This window comes from Zootoca vivipara, chromosome Z2 (assembly GCF_965207765.1).
Source record: "Zootoca vivipara chromosome Z2, rZooViv2.hap1.1, whole genome shotgun sequence".
NCBI classification, from domain to species: domain Eukaryota; kingdom Metazoa; phylum Chordata; class Lepidosauria; order Squamata; family Lacertidae; genus Zootoca; species Zootoca vivipara.
Genome location: NC_142585.1, coordinates 49129635 through 49141965, shown reverse-complemented (window position 1 = coordinate 49141965; position 12331 = coordinate 49129635). Strand labels below are relative to the sequence as shown.

The 12331-nt window shown below is 49.7% G+C and overlaps 1 protein-coding gene across 1 annotated transcript in view; it reads right to left on the bottom strand.

Moving 5' to 3' along the window:
- DAB2IP (DAB2 interacting protein) overlaps positions 1-23 on the bottom strand; it is a 295193-nt gene extending 295170 nt beyond the window's left edge. Inside the window, exon 1 of the mRNA XM_088665364.1 lies at positions 1-23. The gene's annotated coding sequence lies outside the window, so the exon portion shown is untranslated.
- Positions 24-12331: the final 12308 nt, after the last annotated feature.

Below are 12331 nucleotides of genomic sequence, written 5' to 3'. Positions count from 1 at the left end.
CCCGAGAGTCGTCCTCTTGGTCCGACGGGTTATTGGGATCCATTATTTCCGGGAGAAGCTCCCACAGCGCCGTGTCTCCATGCAGCGAAGCGAGAGAAAAGGTTATCTTAACAGGAAAACTTGGAGTGGGGGGGGGAGCAGGAAAAGCAAAGCCCGAGGGGCTCCTAGCTGCTGCTCAAGCCAATTCACCTGCTTGACGAGCTAGCGCCACATCCAAACGGGGACACCGGCAGGCGCCTTCCTTGGCGTGACACTGCCTGCCTGGCCGGCTTCCCAATCCGCCGGCTGACCCTCGCGGCTCTTTCTCCATCATCTCGAGCAAAAGCCATCCTGCTCCCTTCTCCCCCTGTGCGCGAGCCTTTCAAACTCTCGGCTCCTCTCCCGAAATCGCCAGCTCTCTCGGACGAAAGTTCAGAAGCCGTGCGGAGGGTGGGTGGGAGGGTGGGGGGCAACACGAGGTTGGCAGAGGAGGATGAAGAATGAGCTCCTTGCAAGCGGGGGGGGGGGAGAGAAAACCAGCCTCCAAGCAAGCCACACTGTTGCATAACGCAAAGGGCTGCTATAATAATAACACATATAAAGTGGTGTGTTCCTTGGGAGGGAAGGAGGGAGGGAGAAAGAGCAATAGCGGGCGGGGGGAGACGAAGAAGGAGAGGGAGAGGGAGAGGGAGAGGGAGAGGGAGAGAGAGTCGGCAGGAAGAATCAAGGCTTACGAAGGGGAAGGAAAACCCACCCCAAACAGCTCAGGAAATACAGAATTGCCTGCACCCCGGGGACCTCAGGAAGGCCCAGAGACGTCCCTCTCCTGATCATGGCTGACTTACTTTCTGAGCATCCTCCTACACCCTGGCTGCATTTGAGTCCCTTGTTGGCCAAAGAGGGGACTCCCCCCCCCTCAATAAAATAAAATAGTATAGGGAAAAGATCCTGCCAGGGATGAATTTGGGTGACTCTGCACTAGGGCATCAGCTGCACCCTCCTTGCTGCAGTGCCTTGTCCTATATTTACTTCCTTTTGGCAAGCCTCTGATACTCCTGGCGGCTTTGCATGGGCTCCAAGAGCAGCAGAACTCCTGCCAGGAGCTGCACTCTTGCCATTTGTCCTTAACAGAGCTGCTGAGGAATCTAGAGGCTGCAGCGGGGTGGGCGGGGGGGGGCAGGGGGTTGCCTAAAAGGATGCAGGAATACTTTCTTGCAGTTACCCTGTCAAGCCCACTGAACAGACCATAGAGGGATTAGCACCATGGTTCAACTGAGCCCCCCCCGCCTCCCCCCCGCAGTAGTTGCATCCACTAACCTAACCGCCCCACCACCATTGAGGTCCGGTTGCGAACAAACTGCTCCGAGGGGAAAGTGTCAGCTATGCCCACAAACACCACTGAATTCTCCCACAAATGCAGGGAAGAATCCCCCTTTCAAAGCCATTGGAGCCAGGTGCTACTACAGCCACATTCATGTGGCAGGAAATTCCATGCGGTAGGTTTTTTGGGAGGGGCGTGTCCCAGAGGGAATTTGGGGAGTACAGGTTTCCCGTTGCCTGGTGAGTTGCCCCGCTGCTGACTTCCCCTCCTTTGGTGGATAGATCCAGCAAGCTAAAATGGAATCTGCCTGAACGCACCTTTTGCATTGAAATCCTGCAGGGGCTGTCCATTATGTTTGGGCAGAGGGAGGCAAATGGGTAGAAAAGCAGGGAGGGCACCCCCAGGCATGACCCAAAGATAGGGGAGGTTGCGCATTTGGCTGGGGAATGTCAACGCTGCAAATATTTGGCCAGGAGACCGACAAGGAAGCTAGGAAGAGAGAGTTTGTCCAGATCATAATCATACATGCACAGGCCCTGATTTAAATGAATCAGCCAAACCTTCCAGGACTGTAAAAGGGGGTTTGCAGGCAGATTGGCATTTCCAGCCACAGCACCAATGGCAGTGGTGGGCGGACAAATGATGGAGAGTCAGAGAAGTTCACAAGCACTGCATGGGGGAGAGGGGGGTGGCATGAAACTATTGTGACTGTACCACAATTGCAGCCGCCACACAGAGAGGGAGGGAGGGGGAGAGAGAGAGAGAGAGAGAGGAGAGAGAGAGAGAGAGAGAAGGAGGGAGGCAAATTTCTAGGCTGCTGTTCTAGCCTTAAGAACTGAAGAAAAGGCTGCTGGGTCAAGGTTAATGGCTTAGCCCACAGTGGCCAAGCAGATGCCCCAATGGGAAACCCACGAAGAGGCCCAATTCACATGAACAATCTCCCCTCCTGCAGCTTTTTCCAGCAACTGGTACTCAGAAGCGTATCCTGCCTCCAATCATAGAGACATAGTACAGTGGTACCTCAGGTTAAGTACTTAATTGGTTCCGGAAGTCCGTACTTAACCTGAAGCGAACTTTCCCATTGAAAGTAATGGAAAGTGGATTAATCTGTTCCAGACGATGAAAAACACCCCCTAAAACAGCAATTGAACACAAATTTTACTGTCTAACGAGACCATTGATCCATAAAATGAAGTCAATAATCAATGTACTGTACTATAAAATAAATAAGACAGTATTGTAGATGAAAAAAAATAACATTTTTTTTCTTATGTCCACTGATGATAGTCAGTTTGGATGGGGGGGGGGGCTTTTATCCATTTCTGCAGTCACACAATCAACCAGTAGCTGAACTGGGTTCCACACAGTCACAAAAACAAGTCACAAAAAGGATGTCACAAGCCACAGTCACACAAAAGCGAAAAACAAAACCTCCAAATACAGTGGTACCTCGGGCTAAGTACTTAATTGGTTCCGGGGTGCCATTCACACCCTGAAAAGTACTTAATCCGAGTGGTGATAGCGCCGTGTGCAAAGCGCCGATAGAGTGCTTCTGTGCATGCATGAAGCGCGCAGATCGCTTCTGTACATGTGCGCACAGCGGAACCCGGAAGTAAACACTTCCAGGTCTGCCGAGTACTTAAACTGAAAGTACTCAAACCGAAGCGTACTTAAACCGAGGTATGACTGTATAGAGACATTGTTGGTAGTAGCCATTGATAAGCCTTTCTCTCCATGGTTTTTCTAAATTCTCTTTTAAAGCCATCCACGTTTGTGGCCAATGAGAGATCTGCTGGATCAGGCCAATGGCCTCTCCAGCCCGACATGCTGTCCTCACTGTGAATGTCCAAATGCCTCAATGGGAAACAGGACCCAGGCACATATGCATGAACTGAGAAAGCCCTCACTGAAAGTCCCACCAGTTGGGCTTTGGGGTTGGTGGGACAGAAAGATGGCTCTCTCCTGTATCTCTTAAGCCAGCAAGCTCACATGGAAGAGGACCACCTTCCAAGTCAACTGGTTCTGAGCTGTGTCTGGGACTTTGTGGGCCTTAACCAGCACTTTGAATTATGCCTGGAAATAGACCCACCACCAAGGAAGCTGTTGTAACACAAGAGTCGCTTGCTTGTTTTAATTGGCACCAGTCAATAGCCTGGCTGCAGCATTCTGAGCCAGCTGACATTTCTGAACACCCTTCAAAGTCAGCCCCACAGATAGCATGTCGCAGCAGTTCAAATGAGATGTAACTAAGGCATGTGTCACAGTAGGAAGATCTGACATCTCCAGGAATGGCTGCAGTTGGCACACAAGCTTCAGCTGTGCCAAAGTAGTTGTGAGTCGAAAACCTGCCACCCATTTAGAGATAAATAAGACACCTTCTAAACACCCTCTAAACAGTTGCAAATACAACTGGAAGCTCCCCCTGATGTCACCGGGGGTCGTGCCATGGCCCTAGCCACCAGCAGGGCATCAGACAGGATCCACAACCGACAGATCCCTTTAACAGAATACTCAAAAAGGGGAGGGGTAGGTGATGGCCACAACCTGCCCTCCAACACATCACACAGATTCCAATGCCTAACTGCCAATGCCTGAAAAGTTGTGACGGTTTGCTAAAAGGTAGGCAAAAAACCAAGAGGCTGGTTCCAATTTGCCAAATGGATAAAAATTCCTACCAGGCCCCCCTGAGCAACCAGGGCGACCAACCAACGTCCATTGCAAGGTCCAAAGCACAGATATGACCCAAAGGGAGGGTGGGTGGGTGATCCGACAACGCCAGGCAGCAGAATGAGGGCACGGTGCCACCGTAGCCACTTGAATGCAGCTAAACCCCACCCCCAAGCCAGCCCTACTGGCTGGCTGACAGGCGTGGTGCGGTTGCGGCAGCCGGGAACTGACGCAGGGGCCTAATACGCCCCCTGCCAACGCGGGAGCTCACAACCCCTCCCCTCTGGTAAGAGGAGAGGCTTTATCCAGATTTAGGGCTGGATCCCAAGGTGTCTCCCCACCACGAGGAAAAAGCAGACCCTCCCATGTTCAAAAGCCATAGAAAGTGGTTCCCTCCATACGCTGCTTCTGAGGACCCAGTTAGAGACAGAATAATGGATGAGATGGACCTTTGATTGGTCAGATTCAGCAGGGTAGAGGAAATTGAAGAGTATCCAGTACCCATGAACATTATCAAATTATCTAAAACAAGGCAGGTACCGTATTAATTGTGGAGGAAGGAAAGACCTGTGCAGATGGACTGAATATCACAGTGGTGGCATTTGAAAGGAAGGCTCCAGCGGCTCTCATTGTATTCCAAAATGGTTCCAACAGAATGATTGTGCTGATTTCTTAGCTCCTTTTAAATATATTCTTCAAGAGCTGTAGGGGAATGTTTTGAATCTGTAAAGAGCTGTCTGCCAGAACGGGGGACGGGGACTTTTGCATGCTTTTGCCAAAAGCTCAGAAAAGAATCAGTTAGAGGAGGAGGAGGGTGAGTTTGACCCACTCAGAAGGGTGACGTGATAGGGAGGGAAGCAGGGATTGGAATGACACATTTTCACTGAATTCAGGGCCACTTCAGTGCAATTCAGCAGTGGACAGACTGTAGGATTCCAGCTCAAGAACTGCTGCAGGGCCATCTTAAGCATAGCCAGTGCCGTGGTGCAAAGATTCCCCCCCCCCCGCCCACAGTTACCCAGAGTTGTCAACCTTTTCCCAAGCCTCTGCGGGGATCGCTCTCCTCCCATGGAGGCTTGGGAAGGAAGCTGCACACACGCCAGCCATATAGTTGGGAGGGTGCAGCTTCCATCCTAAGCCTCTGCAGCAGGCACCCCCAAACTGCGGCCCTCCAGATGTTTTGGCCTACAACTCCCATGATCCCTACGGTAGCTAACAGGACCAGTGGTCAGGTATGATGGGAATTGTAGTCCAAAACATCTGGAGGGCCGAAGTTTGGGGATGCCTGCTCTGCAGGGATCGCTCTCCTCCCACAGAGGCTTGGGAGGCAAGCTGCACGCCCACAAGTCTTATGGTTGATGGGGCACAGCTGGCGGGCATGTGGGGAAAGGGAAGGCCACCAGCAAAGCTGCACAGCTCCCCCACACACTGGGGCGCGCCTGAGAGACCAGCGCCCTGGTGCACCGCACCACTAAGCCCTATGGGAAAGACGGCTCTGAACTGCTGTTCCCGTTTTGTGACACAACTAGTGTGGGAGCAGATCTGTAGGTTGGGGGAAGTGGCAAGATGGCCAATAGGTAGATAAAGAGGCCTGACCAGAGGAGAGGAGCCCCACAGCTCCCCCTGGAAACAAAGTACAGTCATACCTCGACATCCGAACGACTCAACTTCTGAAGGTTTTGACTTCTGAAGTCGACAACCCCAGAAGTCTTTTTGCCGCGTGCGCCCTGCACCTGTGCAGAAGCGGTGCATGTGCAGAAGCATGAAATCGCACTTCGTGCATGCGCAGAACGGGCACTTTGACAACTGAAGACTTCGACTTATGAAGGTGACTGCGGAACGGATCGTCTTCATAAGTCGAGGTACCACTGCAGTCTAGGACTGGAATGCAACTTGAGTGGGATGTCAAGGGCTGCATGCAATCAAAGCTTCAGCACCCCCTTCAGGCACTGCAGGGAAATGTCATGTTCGCCCCTTTGATTAGTAAGCGATATGGAGTCTCACCTTAACCCCAGCCTGATATAAACATGAGGGGTCATTGCCTATACCTGGACCCAGGACCCCTTCCTCTTTAGAAGAAGAAGGCCGCCCTACTCAGCCCCAAAATGTTCTAGGACAGAGTTCCCCAACCTGGTACTCCTCAAATCTTGGTGAACTGAGTAGGAATAAGGAAGCTTCCTATGTAACCCACGTAACTTCCCCTCAGCTCCAGGCAGTGTGGCTAATGGTTAGACATGATTGATGCTATAATCTTGCAATATCTGGCAGGTCACAAGTTCCTCATCCCTGCTCCAGATGATGCCCCCAAACAGCATTTTTCTTGCTTGCGATTCCAAGCAACTTGTACATACTTCTTCCATCAGCAGAAGCGAAGCCTAGACATTGTGAGCAGTAGTCAGCAACAGTGGCGGATTACCAAATAGGCAGAGTAATCAAGGTCCAATGGGCCCCAGGAAAGAATTGAAGTGGCAAGAACAGAAGCAGCTTCCATGTAGATGTAGTCTCTGGCTGCATGTGTGTGACCCGTTGGGGGAAGATACATAAGCTCGGTGCTTTTTTTCTTTCTTTTAAAAAAAATGTTTAGGGGTACTCTCCTTTTCCTTCTCATATTGAAATACTGCCCCTCAATGAGGCCAAACTTAGATTCACAAAATGTTTAGGGGTATGCGTACCCCTGTCTCCCCCCAGAAAAAAATCATTGCATAAGCTGGTGCAAGGGGTGTCAGTTTTGACAATAAGGGGCTACCTACCTGCCATGTGCATTCCTTTGTCTGGGGAGCAGCCTTGACATCCTAGCAGCTCCCTGCTGGAGAGTTGTCAAACACACGACATGAACTCACATCCAAAAATGTATGTTTATACTGGCTTTGAGTCACTTGCAGCAGCTACTAGTCAGCCTGGCTCAGTGGAACCTCCAGACCCAGAGGCAGTCTGCCCCAGAGGACTAGATGATGGGGGTCATACTGTAAAAGAGGGAAGTGCTCTTGCCTTCAAAGCCTGCTGATGCTTCTGCCAGCTGTAGCCAGCCTAGTCAATGGTCAGGCATGATGGCAGCTGATGAGAGGGGCTCAGTGTATCTTGATGGTCACCCTGTAGCCATCACCCCAGGAGCTTTCCCACTTAGACAACCCCTAGAGCTAAGCTGCCAAAGACCCGCCCTACTTCTGACCAGCCACGCACTGCAATTCCAGGACCCAACCACAGCAGCAGTGATGGGTCCAGGCCACAAGCATACAGTGTTTTCCATCTCTGAGCTGTACTTGGGATGTAAAATCAAGTGTGTGGGAAGTGGGAGATGCAGCCACCCTTCAAGGCAGCTCTATTAAGTCCTGCATATGAGAGCCAGCCTCTTCCTGACTGCAGGAAACTAAGAACCTGCTCACACGTGTTGCTTAGCAATTGAGCGTGGGAAGAGGCAAGGGCAGACTGGCCTGTTGGAACGGCTGTGAATTTCATCCATGCCGACGGATGCTTCATTTTCTCAGACAGTTGAAAACCGAACAGGGGCAATAGACAAGGAAATAATAATAATTATTTTATTTTATTTTATTATTTGTGTCAGACTGTGTTCCTGTTCTGAGATAACAGAGGGCACTTTGCTCCTAGTCATATTAACATCCTGCAACATTCAACAGCTACTAGCCATAATGGCTATCCCCCTGCCTGCATGGTTGGAGCTAGCAATGCTTCTGCATGCCAGCTGCTGAAAACTGCAGGAGGGGAGAGGAATGCTCTTGTGCTCAGGTGCTGCTTGTCAGTTCAGAACATAAAAACATAAGAGGAGCCTTCTGGATCCGGACAATAGCCCACTCAGTCCAGTATCCTGTTCTCACACTGGCCAGCCTGATGCTTCAGTGGGAAACCTACAGGACCCAAGCACCTCTACCTCCAACTGTTGCTAGATCCTGCATTGCAGGTACTTCACTAACCCAGGGGTTGAACTAGCCCAGGCATCCCCAAACTCAGCCCTCCAGTTGTTTGGGGACTACAACTCCCATCATCCCTGACCACTGGTCCTGTTAGCTAGGGATGATGGGAGTTGTAGTCCCAAAAGAGCTGGAGGGACGAGTCTGGAGATGCCTGAGCTAGCCCTCTGCTCCATGAATTTCTCTAACCCTCTTTTAAAGGGATCTAGGTTGGAGGCCATCACTGCTTCCTCACTGGCATCGGGTTGACCACAGTGAGAGCAGGATGCTAGACTAGATGGACCATTGGCTTCATCCTTTAGGCTCTTCTTACATTCTCACGATGCTTATAAAGCCCCCTAGCAATGCACACCAAGGCAACCCCCCTCCATGACATTTTGCACAAGGCTGTGGCCTGATCTCTACCAGCTTCTGAAGGAGGATGTTGAATTATCTTAGAGCTCATCTAGTCCAACCCCTGGATGAAAAGAAGAAGAAGAAGAAGAAGGGGAGGAGGAGGAGGAGGAGGAGGAGGAGGAGGAGGAGGAGGAGGAGGAGGAGGAGGAGGAGGAGGAGGAGGAGTTTGGATTTGATATCCCGCTTTATCACTACCTGAAGGAGTCTCAAAGCGGCTAACAATCTCCTTTCCCCTCCTCCCCCACAACAGACACCCTGTGAGGTGGGTGGGGCTGAGAGACTTCAGAGAAGTGTGACTAGCCCAAGGTCACCCAGCAGCTGCATGTGGAGGAGCGGAGCTCTTAACCACTACACCACACTGGCTCTCGACACTGAAGTATCTTCAATGTAGGATCTTGCAGCTATAGTCTGTACTTAAATATCTCCAGTGAAGGAGAGTCCATCCATCTCCAAAGGCAGGCTGCTCCACTATATGAGACAGCCCTTACCATCAGAAACTCCCCCTAATGTTTAGCCCAAAATCTGCTTCTCTGCAGTCTCCCTCCTGCAGCAACAAACAACAAGCCTGCTCCAGTTTCTGCATGACAGACAGCCCTTCAGAAATTTGAAGGCAGCTCTCATCATGTCTCCCCTTAATCTTCTTCCCTCTGGGGTAAACATATCCAACTTTTCCAGCTACTTCTCTTAAGACTTGGTTTCTAGACATCTTGCCATCCTAGTGATCCTCTCCTGGATATGTTCCAGTCTGTTAATGTCCTTGTTAAAATGTGATACGCAGAACTGGACACCCAGCACTCAGGTGTGGTCAGATCAGTTTGATATGAAGAAAATAGTTCCTCTGGTCATGTGCACTACCGGGTATATCTTCCATTTACCACCAAAATATCACAACTAATCGTCACATCAGCTGGCGGTGGGGAAGGACGTTTTGGAAGGCTGAAACAAGAGTTCATAGAATCATAGAATTGTAGAGCTGGAAGAGACCCAAGGATCATCTTTTAGCAATGCAAGAATCTCAGCCAAAGCATCTGTGACTGATGGCCATCCAACCTCTGCTTCAAAACCTCCAAGGAAGGAGAGTCCACCACCTCCTGAGGGAGACCATTCCACAGTTGAACAGCTCTTACTGTCAGAGAGTTCTTCCTGATGTTTAGCTGGAATCTTTTTTTCTTGTAACTTGAAGCCCTTGGTTCAGGTTCTACCCTCCAGAACAGGAGAAAACAAGCTTATTCCCTCTTCCGTGTGATTGCTGTCATATCTCCTCTCAGTCTCCTCTTTTCCAGGCTAAACCTGCCCAGCTTCTTCAACCATTTCTCATAAGGCTTGGTTTCCAGACCCTTGATCACCTTGGTTGCTTTCCTCTGTACATATTCCAGCTTGTCAACATCCTTCTTAAATTGTGGTGCCCATAATTGGACACAGTATTCCAGGTGTGGTCAGACCAAGGCAGAATAAGGTAAAAGGTAAAGGTAAATGACCACTGGATGGTTAAGTCCAGTCAAAGGCAACTATGGGGTTGTGGCAGTCATCTCGCTTTCTGGCCAAGGGAGCCAGCATTTGTCCACAGACAGCTTTCCAGGTCATGTGGCCAGCATGACTAAATCGCTTCTGGTGCAACAGGACACCGTGATGGAAGCCAGAGCACACAGGAAAGCATTTACCTTCCCACTGCAGCAGTACCTATTTATCTACTTGCACTGGTGTGCTTTGGAACTGCTAGGTTGGCAGGAGCTGGGACAGAGCAACAGGAGCTCATCCCGTCATGGGGATTCAAACCACTGACCTTCTGATCGGCAAGCCCAAGAGGCTCAGTGGTTTAGACCACAGTGCCACCTGCTTTTTTGTGCTGCTGCATCACACTGTTGACTCAAGTTAAGCTTGTGGTCCACCAAAAACCCATAGATCCTTACCACTAGTAAACCAGGTGTTCGCCATCTTATATTTGTGCAGCTGGTTCTTCCTTGTCCCTACTGAAATTCATTTTGTTAGCTTGGGCCCAGTTCTCCAATCTGTTAAAATCATTTTGTATTCTCATTCTGGGTTCTGTGGCATTATCTACCCCCCCCCCCAGTTTGGTGACATCTTCAAATTTAATGAGCATCCTCTCAATTTCTTCATCCAAGTCATTTATGAAGACACTGAAAAACAACGGGCCCAAGACTTGACATGTTATCACACTGTTTTCATTCTGAACTGAGTACCTAGCAGAGCTGAAATGGAATTGCATCAAAATTCAAAATCTACCATATGTTTTTTGTATTTTGCAATTTGGGCATTGATGTTAGTCTCAGATATTAACATCTTTCTTTGACACTGAAGTTCTATATGTATATATTTCCAACTGAATGGATGGAGTTAATCCAAAACTGTCCAGCAGCACAATCCTGGATATATTTACTCAAAAGTCCTAAACCAACTGTTTTCAATGAAACTTACCCTCCCCCTGCTGCCGGTAACCAGGCATGAGGTTGAAATTGCCATGGGGCTGCAGTAGCACCTATCAGATGCCATCAAATATAATCCCGAATGCTATCGCACAGCCTTTGGATATTATGCAGTGATGCTGAATAATGGAATATTCACTGATTAGCTGCATGCCCGGAGAAACCTAAGAGGATGTGTACCCTCAAACTTTGCAGAGGGGTGTCATGGGGGACGGGAGTAAATTCAGTGCAGCTTGAGTGCCATCACCCCCACCCCACCCCATTCCCGTTGCTGTTTAGGAGCATCAAGGGACAAGGCAACAGGCAGTCACTAATGACTCTGAGTGAGGAGCTCAGAGAGGGCTCAAAGGCCTCTCCAGGGAACAATTCTGCAGTCCCATTTATAGCGCTTGGCACAAACACGCCGCAAGTTTATTCAGCTTGAATGAGCTGGAACGGATTTAAAGTGTCTGTCTCCCTTAGCTGCGAGGGAGGATGCTGAGCTGCATCTGACCGCAGGGGTCGCAAAGCATTTTGGACAAGCTTTACATGCACTATGATTTGCGGGACACACACACACACACACACACACACACACACACACACACACTTTTGCTGGAAGAGAAAGGAGGGGATCTGCATTGCCCTGGAAATCTTGACCTAAGCTGAACTTTAGAAGTTCTCCTGCAATGAAATATGTGAATAAATTTGAGGGGAGGGGAAATCACAACAGTGATAGCTGTGCTGTTGATAAACTTTCTGAAAGGTGGAGGAACTGTAGGAATAATAATAATAATAATAATAATAATAATAATAATGCAAACTACATATCATGTGGGGGAAAGTGGGCAAACCCTCTCTCATAATACAAGAACCCACATGGGGTCATCCAACAAAACTGAATATTGGAAGATTCAGGACAGACAAAAGAAAGCCCTTCTTCATGTGGTGTGTAGTTAAAACTCTGAAACCAGATCCCATAAGAGGCTATCAACCTGCACGGCTTTAAAATAGTATTTGACATTCATTGAAAACAAGGTGAATCAATGGCTTCTAACCCTGTGGGCTACATTCTATCTCCACTATTGCCTCTGAATGCCAGTTGTTGGGAATCACAGGTGGAGGCCATTGCTGTTGCACTCATGTCCTGCTTGCAGGCTTCCCATCGGAGCATCTGGTTGGCCACAGTGAGATTGGTCACCTTCAGCCTGACCTAAAGGTAAAGGTAAAGGACCCCTGACAGGTCCAGTCGCAGATGACTCTGGGGTTGCAGCACTCATCTCGCTTTACAGCCGAGGGAGCCAGTGTTTGTCCGCAGACAGCTTCCAGATCATGTGGCCAGCATGACAAAGCTGCTTCTGGCGAACCAGAGCAGCACACAGAAACGCCGTTTACCTTCCCACTGGAGCGGTACCTATTTACCAGTATCTACTTGCACTTTGGCATGCTTTCAAACTGCTAGGCGGGCAGGAGCTGGGACCGAGCAACGGGAGCTCACACTATCGCAGGGATTTGAACTGCCAACCTTCCGATTGGCAAGCCCTAGGCTCAGTGGTTTAGACCACAGCACCACCCGCATCCCCTTCGGCCTGACCTAGCAGCACTCTTTTTATATTCTT